The sequence below is a fragment of the Pan paniscus genome, chromosome 3 (genome assembly GCF_029289425.2).
Source record: "Pan paniscus chromosome 3, NHGRI_mPanPan1-v2.0_pri, whole genome shotgun sequence".
Lineage (NCBI taxonomy): Eukaryota > Metazoa > Chordata > Mammalia > Primates > Hominidae > Pan > Pan paniscus.
This window is the reverse complement of record NC_073252.2, coordinates 61,805,670-61,819,438: the sequence shown is the minus strand read 5'-3', so window position 1 is coordinate 61,819,438 and position 13,769 is coordinate 61,805,670. Positions and strand designations below refer to the sequence as shown.

The following is a 13,769-nucleotide window of genomic DNA, read 5'->3' as shown; positions in this document are numbered from 1 at the left end:
TTGAGGCCCTGACTTTTGTAAATATCTCCTCTGCAGCCAGAACAGGAGTGCTGCTGGAAGAGCAAGAATGAAAATCATCAGATAAATTTGGGCCATCCTGGTGATGTCAGGATCCGCTTAAGAGCAGGAAGATACTGTCAGTATTGAGAAAGATGGCCCAGCAAGGAAAACAGCACAGCATCAAGATAAGGATTCCTCTTTGAAGTATGGTCCCCACACATTTTAGGTTCTTGCCTACAAAGGATTGGGACATTAGCTTGTCACAAGGGGAGGCTAATCCAGTTGTAACTGAAATACCAGTACCATTCACAAGTGTAACACTACTCAACTTGACTGCCCAGATGTCCACAGAATATGGGATGGATGATGCAAATAAGAAAGATCATCAACTGTGCAAGGAACACCAGGCTTTGAGCAAGGGCTGCCAGCTCCTGCAGCCTAGCACCTTAGGTAGTGGGCGGTGTGCCGGCAGACTCCACGCCATCCCAGATGGTAGCCAGGGCTCCATGCCATTGAGTGGAGAGGGTTCCGTGGCAGCCAGGATGAGCATGTTGGGAGATGGAAGACGGAAGCGGAGACAGGAGGCTGGGCTGACCTGCCCTGCCCTGCCCTGCCCACTAACAAACCCACTACAGGCACAGCCCTCCCAGGAAGCGGTGGATGGTCCCCTGGCCTTTGGCCACCCCCATCCCACCCTTACTCCCACCTGCTTAACTCTTTTGTAACCCCTCCCCTGATCCTGGTCCAGCTGGAGAGGGGCCAAAACCTCTTATCTACTGATTTAATTGCCTTTCCTAATCACAGTAGGCTGGTTCACACCTCTGTGACGGCATACATTCATTTTCCTCTTCCTACAACTTTTTTCCCCCCTGGCAAATTTCTTCAATTACAACCTTACCTTACTTGAGAAACTCTAATGACAATTAAGTTAGCTCTAACTTGCCCTCCTCAAAGTTGAACACTCCTTTATTTGGGCCACCTTGTCATCTTGAATATGATTTTATTACATTAATAGCAATTATCACACTGGTTTACAATAGTGTCTCTCTCACTCTACACTACGAACTGTGGTAAGGCAGGGAGTGTGATTTATGTTTATATATCCAATGCTCCACACATTGTCTGGCCCACAGTAAACACACAAGCCATGTTTGACAAATAAATGAGTGAATGAATAACTGAATTAATGAATTAAGAATCAACAATATGGTAAAGGGAAGAAGATGGTAACACATTGTTTTATCTGCAAATTGTGTTGCCAAGTGAAAGTAGAAATCTGTGGTTATCTGCAGAAAGATGGGACCCAGGAGGCCCCAGTAGTGACCTCACATGTTTGGGTCATTCCTCAGGTTTGGATCAGTTCTGAGTCATGACACTTACAATTTCACTAAGCTTCTCTGAGCCCATTTTATTTCCATCACTCAGGGAACAGGGAGAAAAGGTGATTTTTATATCTCTAGCACATCTGATAAATGTCCTTTGAAATTCTGAACTGTGTACATATGACACTTTGGGGAAGGATTAGGAGTCTTATTATATTAGAGTATAAGAAAATATCAAGATTCAATTCAAACTAAAATGTGATATTAACAAACCATGGTCCCCCAATGCATCAACCTCTATTTAAAAAATGGCATATTCTGGTATAGTACAATACTGGTGTGACCTTTACTAAAAGCTTACAAGTATTAATTCCATACTGCATGGCAGGCATTGGACTGATTCTTTTGTTTAAAACTCACACTACCTTAGGAGGAAAAGTATCATTCTCATCAGCTCCATTTGACAGATGAAGAAACTGAGACTCAGGATATATAATCTTGTCTAAGGTGGCACAGGAAGTGGTGGCTCTGTAATATGAACCCAGGGAAGCCATCTTTAGATCTTGTGTTAAGCGCATTAAGTGACTTTGACAACCTTGAATTAATTACATATTTGAAGCAGATGTTAAAGTTGGTGGGAGACAGGCAGGTAGGAAGGTCATGGTGAAAGAAACCCTTAAAGAAGCCCTCAAAGGCATCTTTTATTTCCTGAATATAAATCTCCTAAGAGATAATCTCTTCAGAGATTGTTTACTGCTTCTAAGTTTAACAGAGGTAGGAGAACTATTCCTCCTCAGATACCTAATGATTGTTATAACTAGTTTCTGGAAAGTTTAACTCATATTTACTTTTTTCTGTTGGAAACTCAGTAATATGATGCTTTTAATGTGATCCAAACTACAAAAACTAATTGTATCCTTTCCCTTTTTACAGTTCAAACCTAAGAATACATCATTTTACTAGAGATTATTCTATATGAAACAAGATAGTGTGCTCATGGTAAAATGGGGGAAAAAACTTCACCTTAAAATCAGATACCAATTGTAGTCTTTGGTTTGAACTCCAGCATTAAAAAACAAAATAACATATTTGAAACAATACATATGGCTCTGACTAATTAGCTTCATACCACCCAGGTACTGTTTTTGGCAAGTTTGAGCTTGCATCTTTCCTTTGGCTGTGAACTAAATGCAGATTAAGTCCTCAAGGAAGATCAGTAGTTACTGCATGCCAGGTAGGGAATCCCTTTTGAGGTTCACCCATGAAAATAATCAGGCAGGTTATGCAAATTTCCTGTTACTGTCAAGGGAGTATGTGCCAGCAGAGGGCAAAAACACCAACAAAACTGATTCTTTTCCTCTTTCCTCTCCAGGAAAGCTTCCTGATGACTCAAAAGGATTTTTCTTCTTCTGAACTCCTATTATGGGAATGGATGAAATCACTTACAGAGCCACAGAAGGAAACAAAGCAAAGCCAGGATCATGAGTTGGATTATCTGGAGGCCTAGGCCAATGGGGAATTATTGCTTGCAGTCACTGATCAAGCAAATAAACTTTTCCTTCTTTCTTATGAAATTTATTTAAGAAGCTGAAATTACGTAAATGATAATGAGTTGTGAGAAAAGAATTGTAGTAGATATTTGTTCTCTATCCAAATTGCACTGAGTGGGGAGGTGTACCCATACCCCAGCTTCGAGAATTGACTGATAACAGTTCACACCTGCACTTCTCCAGAGAATTGTCCTTGTCTGACCTGAGCACCTTGTTTAGTAATGTCTGGTAGGCTATGCTCCACCTTCCCTGGGCAGATCCACTGGTCTAAGACAAACAACCCAACCCTCTAATTTCTGGGAAGAATCACCTCCGTGATTAATCTAAGCTCCAGATCTCCCAGAGAAATCATGCTGAGGCTACATTTTTGAAACTACATTTTTATCTAGCTTCTTCCTTTGCCCTTTCCTGCTGTCCTCACTTCCTTATGAATTTTTTTCTGAAAGATCTTGATTAATAAATTATTTAACCAAGATCCCCCAGTCATAAGTTCTGTGTTTTGGAATATAACCTATACAAAAATAAATTAATTGGTACTAGATAATGCTCTGCTATGCATCTATTTCAATGTCTATTCTTTGGAAGTTCTGTCATCACATATCCCCAAGTTTTAGATAAGGTTTTTAGCTAACAGCCAGGAAAAGAGTCAATAAACTTAAATGAAAAAGTGTTTTTAAATGTAATATTTTTTGTCTCTAAAGAAGTTTTTGTATTGCAAATGTTAATCTCTTAAAGTAGAGGGGAACGAAGAATGAAAAAAGAAATATTTTTAAGATGTCCTTTTAAAACATAGTCCCTCAAGCTAGTTGTTGTAGTTTTAGAATATAAAGAGCCCAGTAAAGATGGTTTCAGTGAGAAGCTATTATTAAGAAATGAGATTAGAAAGTTATGGAGTCAATATCTGTAGCCTTTTGATACTGAAAATTCTGCATAGTGGATGGTAGTCATGAGAATTTTCCAGTCTTTATTTTGGAAATCATTTACCTATCCAACTATAATAACTGTCATGTCATTTATAGTATTATCTTTTTGGATTGTCCTGAGCATTCAGTTCCAAAGTGAAGTCGATGTATCATAGAACATATGGAAAAATTCCAGAACTTGTGTTTATATTTATTTTTATCTAAACAAACAATTTTTTACAGCATTGGCTTTGAGGTGTGGAATCTTAGCAGAAGTACATTAATTACTGGATGCTCCCAAGGGGAAAATGGAGACCAGTCTGTTAGAAAGATTGCTTGTCCTAGGATATGTACTTGATAAATTATTCCTGCATTCCATTTAGTTAAGTAGTGATACTTCACACATTAATTTTAAGTAATTAATATTAATTTAATCACACTAGCAAGTCTCAGTATGTAAACAATTAGTATCTTGTTTTAATTACCAGACTAGTCATTTTTTTTAACTTTGGCAAAAATGATGGAGTACTGTCAAAATATAAATCCAGTTTTTAAGCAAAACAGTTCCATGCAAACTCTACCACACGTATGGATTTCATATGGCTTTTGGGCATAGAAAGATGGTAGAGACAGACAATCTTCAACATTTTTGCTGAAGAACCATGATTTAAAGTATTAATATATCATTAAAGTGGATATGTTTCACTCACCTCCTCTCTTTGCCACCAATGAAAAATAACTGAGAACTTGTTGGGGGAGTGGCAAGACGGCTGCCCAGATACAGCCAGAAAGGAACTTTCCCACTGAGAGAGACCAAAATATTGAGTAAGCCAACATACATCAAACAGATCTCTGGGAGAGAAAACACTCAGAGTTGATAGAGAGGCAATGCAGACACAGAGGCTGAAGATGAGGAAGCTGGCAATCCTATGTGGTCTTGCTGGATGTTAGGACTAGCTCCCGGCCCTGAATAGCAACTAGGGAAGGGGTGAATGAAGTGACTATGAGGCAATTCACTCTTGCTGGGGATCTCTAGGATCATACCTACAAGAGATCCCACAACCCCCATAGATACTTGAATTGGCAGGGGGATCTGCCTCGAGAGTAGGAAGAGAGAGCTCCTGCCTGCATGGATCCCAGAGGATTTTGCAAGTGAGGCAGCTCCAGCAAAACATGGCCATAGGAACCCATCCTCCAAGGCTCTCCCCCTTCCTCCAAATAGCTCTGACCTCTGCTGACCGCAGGGCAAGGAGAGAGCAGGGCTGCCTTTCTCATGAGACTACGGTGTGTCTCTTCTGTACAGCTGGCTGTGCACCAGCCCCTCCCAAGGATGCTACCTGGCTGCTCCCACAAGAACATGCACACAGCAGAGCCTCCACTGCCCAGTATGAGTGCTTTACTGGTTTGCGAGCATATCCGCTCCCCAAGCAGAGCCAGTCTCCAACCCCATGAGGCCAGAAGATAAAGCTGCAGGCTCTGTTATGCCCAGACCGTTTGTTCCCCAAAGAAGACCACCAGAGTCCAGAGTCAAAGCCAAGCGGCAAGGATCTTTACTACAAGTTCGAACCTGGTTCCTCCATTCCACCGCATACAAGAGGGGCCCGAACAATGCGAGTGTTTGCTTTTTTATAGCCTGAAAGTTACAGGGGAACAAAGGAATTCTTTTGGTTCCCGCTCTTTCAGTAAAACTTTGAACGGCTGTCCCCTCATCTGTCCCCTTATCGGAGACTTTCCTGGTGGTGTTTGTACTGGGCTTGTTTGTTTTGAGCCCGGGGGAAGTTTAAGAGATATATGGTGATATGTGGTGGGATGGGAGGATGGGATGTGTTTGTACTGGGCTTGTTTGTTTTGAGCCCGGGGCTGAGGAATGTGCCTGGCTCTTTTCAGCTCAATCTCAACCCCGTCGGATTAGAGCACATAGTTCAGGAGTGCCAAGCTGAGATCTGTAGCTGGTGCTTCAGCAGGGGAAGAGCCCCCACTCTCAGAACACTGAGAAGAGTGAGACATGGATTGATGGGCTGGTACAGAAGCTGGTGTGCCTCCCTCTACGGGGATAATCCAGAAAGAGTGTGGCCTGTCTGACAGCCACTGCCTCTGCCCAAAGAAGCACCACAGCTCCGGACACCTAACAGCCCAGTGATCTGGGTACAGAAGGCTTGGGACAAAACCAGCTGGTTGGGCCAGATACTCAGGAAGCAAACAGAAGGAAACTTGGGTGAGGGAGAACAAGCTGGGCAGGCCCCACAGCTATCTGCTGGGCAAAAAAACTGTGAGCCACGAGCACCACATAAGCTGCATACCCATGACAACACCACCCTGCCCAGAGACCCCTCACCCTTGACAGTAGGTCAAAGCATCAACAGACCACCTTCAGATATACCCCACAACCTGCTCTGACTCCATCAAGCTTCCACAATATTGCAGGTCTCTTGGCAACCTAATCTTTAGCTTGGACTGTCACTAGTAGAGGCAGAAACACAGCCTACCTCGGCACCCCTTGAGGCTAAAGAAATGAGGGCATGGTGCCAGTGATTAAAGAGGGCCCCCTAAGGCACAGGGATGGACCTGGTAAGAGCATCATCTCTCTTCAACGCCACAACCACAGAGCACTGTTGCAAATATACTGAAATACACAAGAGCAGGGCAGCTAACAGCCTATCTGCCAGTCATTACTCTTAAGCACCATCTACTGGATCACAGTCTTAATTATAACACCAACAAAATTCTTCCAGAACACATGCTTATGAAACCCATGCAAGAATCTAGCCACAAATAAAAACCAGTACAGAACTTTGGCCCTCTGAAAGCACCAAGAAATGAAGACAACAGACTATACTCAACTTATACAACAGCCAAAATCTCAAGGGAAATAAATAATTTTTTAAAAAGCCCCATTCAAACGACAGCAAATTCAAAAAGATAAAGGAACATGAGACCTCTCATATGAAAAAGAATAGGTGCAAGAACTCTGGCAATTCAAAAAGTCAGACTGTCTCCTTGCCTGCAAACAATCACCCTACCTCCCCAGCAATGTTTCTTAACCAGACTGAAATGACTGAAACTACAGATATAGAATGTAGAATCCGGATAGCAAGGATACTCATTGAGATGCAGGAGAAAGTTGAAATCCAATCCAATGAGTCCAGTAATATGATCCAAGAGGTGAAAGATGACATAGCCACTTTAAGAAAGGACTAAACTAAACTCCTAGAATTGAAAAATTTACTACAGGAATTTTATAATACAGTTGGAACAACAGAATAGACCAAGCTGAGGAAAGAATCTCAGAGCTCGAAGACCAGCTCTTTGAATCAACTTAGGCAAAAATAAAGAAAAAAGAAATTTTAAAAAAGAACGAAACCTCCAAGAAACATGAGATTATGTAAAGAGACCAAACCTATGATCCACTGGCATTCCAGATAGACAAGAAGAGAGAGGAACAACTTGCAAAACATATTTAAGCATAGGATCCACAAAAATCTCCCCAATCTCACTAGAGAAGTTGACATGCAAATTCAAGAAATTTAAAGAACTCCTATAAGAGGCAATATAAGACAACAATCCTCAAGGCATACGGTCATCAGATTCACCAAGGTCGCTGCAAAAGAAAAAAAAATCTTAAAGTTAGCTACAGAGACGGGTCAGGTCACTTATAAGTGGAACCTCATCAGGCCATCTCAGCAGAAACCTTATAAGCCAGAAGAGGCTGGGGACCTATTTTCAGCATCATTAAAGAAAAGAAATTCCTACCAAGAACTTCATTCCCTGCCAAACTAAGCTTCATAAGTAAAGGAGAAATAAAATCATTTTCAGATATGCAAAAGCTAAGGGAATTCATTACCACTATCGGCCTTACAAGAGGTCCTTAAGAGAATGCTAAATGTCAAAATGAAGGAACAATACCAGCTACCACAGAAACACATTTAAGTACGTAGCCCACAGACATCATAAAGCCACTATACAATCAACTACAAAACAATCAGCTAACAACATGACAGGAACAAAATATCACATATCAACACTAACTTAAATGTCAATGATCTAAATGTCCCACTTAAAAGGCATACAGTGGCAAGTTGGATAAAAACACAAGATTCTACAATCTGCTGCCTTCAAAAGAACCATCTCACATGTAATGACACCCATAGGCTCAAAGTAAAGGGATGGAGAAAGATCCGTCATGCAAACAGAAAACAAAAAGCAGCCAAGAATGGTAAAGAAGGAAAAACAAGGCCATTACATAATGATAAAAGGATCAATTCAACAAGAAGACTCAGCCATCCAAAATATATATGCACCCAACATTGGAGCACTCAGATTCATAAAACAAGTTCTTCTAGACCTATGAAGACTTGGACAGCTACACAATTATGGTGGGAAACATCAACAGTCCCACTGATAGCATTACACAGATCATTGAGGCAGAAAACTAACACAGAAATTGTGGACAAAAACTTGACACTTGACCAACTGGACCTAACAAACACCTACAGAATACTACGCCCAACAACCATAGAATATATATTTGTCTCATCTGCATGTGGAATATACTACAAGATAAATCAAGTATTTGCCCATAAAGCAAGCCTGAATAAATTAAAAAAAAAATCACAGCAAGCACACTCTCATACCACAGTGCAATAACAATAGAAATCATTACCAAGAAGATATCTCAAAACCACACAATTACATGGAAATTAAACAACTTGCTCCTGAATTACCTTTGGGCAAACAACAAATTTAAGGCAAAAATCAAATATTTCTTTGAAATTAGGGACAGTAAAGGCACAAGACATCAACATCTTTGGGATGCAGCTAAAGCAGTGTTAAGAGGAACGTCTATAGCACTAAACAACTACACCAATAAGTTAGAAAGATCTAAAATTAGCAATCTAACAATGCATATAGAGAAACTAGAAAAACAACAACAAACCAACACCAAAGCTAGCAAAATAAAAGACAATTAAAATCAGAGCAGAACAAAACTAAATTGAGACACAAAAATCTGTTAAAAAAAGATCAACAAAACCAAATTTTTGGTTTATTGAAATAAACAAGACTGATAGCTATCTAAATTAGAAAAAAAGAGAGACAGTCCATATAAGTACAATCAGAAATGACAAAGTTGACATTACAACCAATCCCACAGAAATACAATCCCACAGAAATACTCAGTCTATTATGAACACCCCTATGCATGTAAATTAGAAAACCCAGAGGAAATAGATAAATTATTGGTAACATATAACCTCCATGATTGAACCAAGTAGAAATTGAAAACCTGAACAGACTAATAACGAGTTCTGAAACTAAATCAGTAACAAAAAACCTACAAACAAACAAAATCCCTGGACCAGATGAATTCACAGCCAAATTCTACCAGACATACACAGAAAAATGGGTACCAATCCTACTGAAATTATTCCCAAAAAATTAGGAAGAAAGCAGTCCTCCCTAATTCATTCAACAAAGCTAGCATCATCCTGATACCAAAATTTGACAAAGACACGTGAAAAAAGAAAATATCAGGCCAATACTCCTTATAAACATAGATGCAAACATCCTCAACCAAATACCAGCAAACCAAATCTAGCTGCACAAAAAGTTAATTTGCCACAATCAAGTAGGCTTTATTCCTGGGATGCAAGTGGCTCAACATACACAAATCAATAAATGTGATTCACCATATGAACAGAATAAAAAACAGAATGATCATCCCAATAGATGCAGAAAAAGCTTTTGATAAAATCCAACATCCCTTCATGATAAAAACCCTCAACAAACTAGGCATTGAAAGAACATATGTCAAAATAATAAGAGCTATCTATGACAAACCCACAGCCAACATCACACTGAATGGGCAAAAGCTGGAACCATTCCCCTTGAGAACTGGTACAAAACAAGAATGCCCACTCTCTCCACTCCTATTCAACATAGTACTAGAAGTCCTACGCAGAGTAATGAGGCAAGAGAAAAAAGTAAAAGGCATCCAAATAGAAAAAGAAGTAGTTAAACAATCTATCTTCACAAATGATACGATTCTATGTATAGAAAACAAAGACTTCACAAAAAAAGCTCCCAGAATCGATAAACTTCATTAAAGTTTCAGGATACAAAAAATCAACATAAAACAATTAGTAGCATTTTATTTATTTATTTATTTATTTATTTATTTATTATACTTTAAGTTTTAGGGTACATGTGCACAATGTGCAGGTTAGTTACATATGTATACATGTGCCATGCTGGTGCGCTGCACCCACTAACTCGTCATCTAGCATTAGGTATATCTCCCAGTGCTATCCCTCCCCCGTCCCCCCACCCCACAACAGTCCCCAGAGTGTGATGTTCCCCTTCCTGTGTCCATGTGTTCTCATTGTTCAGTTCCCACCTATGAGTGAGAATATGCGGTGTTTGGTTTTTTGTTCTTGCGATACTTTACTGAGAATGATGATTTCCAATTTCATCAATGTCCCTACAAAGGACATGAACTCATCATTTTTTATGGCTGCATAGTATTCCATGGTGTATATAGACTGGCAAATTGGATAAAGAGTCAAGACCCATCTGTGTGCTGTATTCAGGAAACCCATCTCATGTGCAGAGATACACATAGGCTCAAAATAAAAGGATGGAGGAAGATCTACCAAGCAAATGGAAAACAAAAAAAGGCAGGGGTTGCAATCCTAGTCTCTGATAAAACAGACTTTAAACCAACAAAGATCAAAAGAGACAAAGAAGGCCATTACATAATGGTAAAGGGATCAATTCAACAAGAAGAGCTAACTATCCTAAATATATATGCACCCAATACAGGAGCACCCAGATTCATAAAGCAAGTCCTTAGTGACCTACAAAGAGACTTAGACTCCCACACATTAATAATGGGAGACTTTAACACCCCACTGTCAACATTAGACAGATCAACTAGGCAGAAAGTCAACAAGGATACCCAGGAATTGAACTCAGCTCTGCACCAAGCGGACCTAATAGACATCTACAGAACTCTCCACCCCAAATCAACAGAATATACATTTTTTTCAGCACCACACCACACCTATTCCAAAATTGACCACATACTTGGAAGTAAAGCTCTCCTCAGGAAATGTAAAAGAACAGAGATTATAACAAACTATCTCTCAGACCACAGTGCAATCAAACTAGAACTCAGGATTAAAATTAGTAGCATTTTAAAACACCAATAATGTTCAAGCTGACAGCAATATCAAGATGCAATCCCATTTACAATAGCCACAAAAAGAATAAAATACCTAGGAATATATCTAATCGAAGAGGTAAATGATCCCTACAAGGAGAACTACGAAACTCTGCTGAAAGAAATCAGAGACAAAACAAACGTTGTCTCATGGACATGATTATGGATTGGAAGAATCAACACCATTAAGATGACCATACTGCCCAAAGCAATTTAGAGATTTAACACTATTTCTATCAAAGTACCAAGATCACTTTTTACAGAATTAGAAAAAAAAAACTATTCTGAAACTTACACGGAACCAAAAAAGGGTCCAAATCACCAAAGCAATCCTAAGCAAAAAGAAAAATGGCAGAGGCATCACATTACATGAACTTTTAGGGAAATGATTTTCGATTTAAAGTTGTGCATCCAAACTTTCAACTGAGTGAAATATAGAATACAGGATTTTTTCAGTATGAAATAATTCATAAATTTTACATCCCATGAACTTTTTCTTAGAAAAGGTACTTGAGGCATATCTTACTATATCAATGAAAACAGGGATGCAAGAAGCAATGGATCTCACAAAAGCGTGCAGTCCTGTCCTGGTTAGGTTTACCTTTGTAAAGTGGACCTACAGCGCAACTAGTTGAAATTGAACAGGAAACATAAAGTTTTAGAAAAGAAGATTTAAAGAAATATCAAGACCTTGGAAATGTCTGCTAATACAGTAAAATGGTAGAGGGGTTACACACACATGAAAGAGAGAGAAAATATATTCATACTTAATTCCAGGAACATTATTTGAATGGCATAAGAACTGTGGTAATAATAGTAAAAAACAAAAACGCTATTTGCATAGCCATGGAAATGGAAATGCTCTTATTGCTTTTCAACATTTAGAATCAACTTATGGACACTGGAAGGAGGAGCCAAGATGGCCGAATAGGAACAGCTCCGGTCTACAGCTCCCAGCGTGAGCGACGCAGAAGACGGTGATTTCTGCATTTCCATCTGAGCTTTGAAGAGAGCAGTGGTTCTCCCAGCACACAGCTGGAGATCTGAGAACGGGCAGACTGCCTCCTCAAGTGGGTCCCTGACCCCTGACCCCCGAGCAGCCTAACTGGGAGGCACCCCCCAGCAGGGGCACACTGACACCTCACACGGCAGGGTATTCCAACAGACCTGCAGCTGAGGGTCCTGTCTGTTAGAAGGAAAACAAACAAACAGAAAGGACATCCACACCGAAAACCCATCTGTACATCACCATCATCAAAGACCAAAAGTAGATAAAACCACAAAGATGGGGAAAAAACAGAACAGAAAAACAGGAAACTCTAAAATGCAGAGCGCCTCTCCTCCTCCAAAGGAACGCAGTTCCTCACCAGCAACGGAACAAAGCTGGATGGAGAATGATTTTGACGAGGTGAGAGAAGAAGGCTTCAGACGATCAAATTACTCTGAGCTACGGGAGGACATTCAAACCAAAGGCAAAGAAGTTGAAAACTTTGAAAAAAATTTAGAAGAATGTATAACTAGAATAACCAATACAGAGAAGTGCTTAAAGGAGCTGATGGAGCTGAAAACCAAGGCTTGAGAACTACGTGAAGAATGCAGAAGCCTCAGGAGCCGATGCGATCAACTGGAAGAAAGGGTATCAGCAATGGAAGATGAAATGAATGAAACGAAGCGAGAAGGGAAGTCTAGAGAAAAAAGAATAAAAAGAAATGAGCAAAGCCTCCAAGAAATATGGGACTATGTGAAAAGACCAAATCTACGTCTGATTGGTGTACCTGAAAGTGATGTGGAGAATGAAACCAAGTTGGAAAACACTCTGCAGGATATTATCCAGGAGAACTTCCCCAATCTAGCAAGGCAGGCCAACGTTCAGATTCAGGAAATACAGAGAACGCCACAAAGATACTCCTCGAGAAGAGCAACTCCAAGACACATAATTGTCAGATTCACCAAAGTTGAAATGAAGGAAAAAATGTTAAGGGCAGCCAGACAGAAAGGTCGGGTTACCCTCAAAGGGAAGCCCATCAGACTAACAGCGGATCTCTCGGCAGAAACCCTACAAGCCAGAAGAGAGTGGGGGCCAATATTCAATATTCTTAAAGAAAAGAATTTTCAACCCAGAATTTCATATCCAGCCAAACTAAGCTTCATAAGTGAAGGAGAAATAAAATACTTTACAGACAAGCAAATGCTGACCGATTTTGTCACCACCAGGCCTGCCCTAAAAGAGCTCCTGAAGGAAGCGCTAAACATGGAAAGGAACAACCGGTACTAGCTGCTGCAAAATCATGCCAAAATGTAAAGACCATCGAGACTAGGAAGAAACTGCATCAACTAACGAGCAAAATCACCAGCTAACATCATAATGACAGGATCAAATTCACACATAACAATATTAACTTTAAATGTAAATGGACTAAATTCTCCAATTAAAAGACACAGACTGGCAAGTTGGATAAAGAGTCAAGACCCATCGGTGTGCTGTATTCAGGAAACCCATCTCACGTGCAGAGACACACATAGGCTCAAAATAAAAGGATGGAGGAAGATCTACCAAGCAAATGGAAAACAAAAAAAGGCAGGGGTTGCAATCCTAGTCTCTGATAAAACAGACTTTAAACCAACAAAGATCAAAAGAGACAAAGAAGGCCATTACATAATGGTAAAGGGATCAATTCAACAAGAGGAGCTAACTATCCTAAATATTTATGCACCCAATACAGGAGCACCCAGATTCATAAAGCAAGTCCTGAGTGACCTACAAAGAGACTTAGACTCC

General features: G+C 40.0%; 1 protein-coding gene and 1 long non-coding RNA gene across 2 annotated transcripts in view; one reads left to right on the top strand and one right to left on the bottom strand.

Moving 5' to 3' along the window:
- The window catches only part of LOC117979984 (uncharacterized), a 377,942-nt gene extending 374,406 nt beyond the window's left edge, over positions 1–3,536 (top strand). The window contains exon 10 of the long non-coding RNA XR_008625161.2: positions 2,695–3,536. This is a non-coding gene — a long non-coding RNA (uncharacterized LOC117979984). The remainder of the gene's footprint in view (positions 1–2,694) is intronic.
- The window catches only part of TMPRSS11F (transmembrane serine protease 11F), a 142,273-nt gene that overhangs the window by 33,280 nt on the left and 95,224 nt on the right, over positions 1–13,769 (bottom strand). The window lies entirely within an intron of this gene.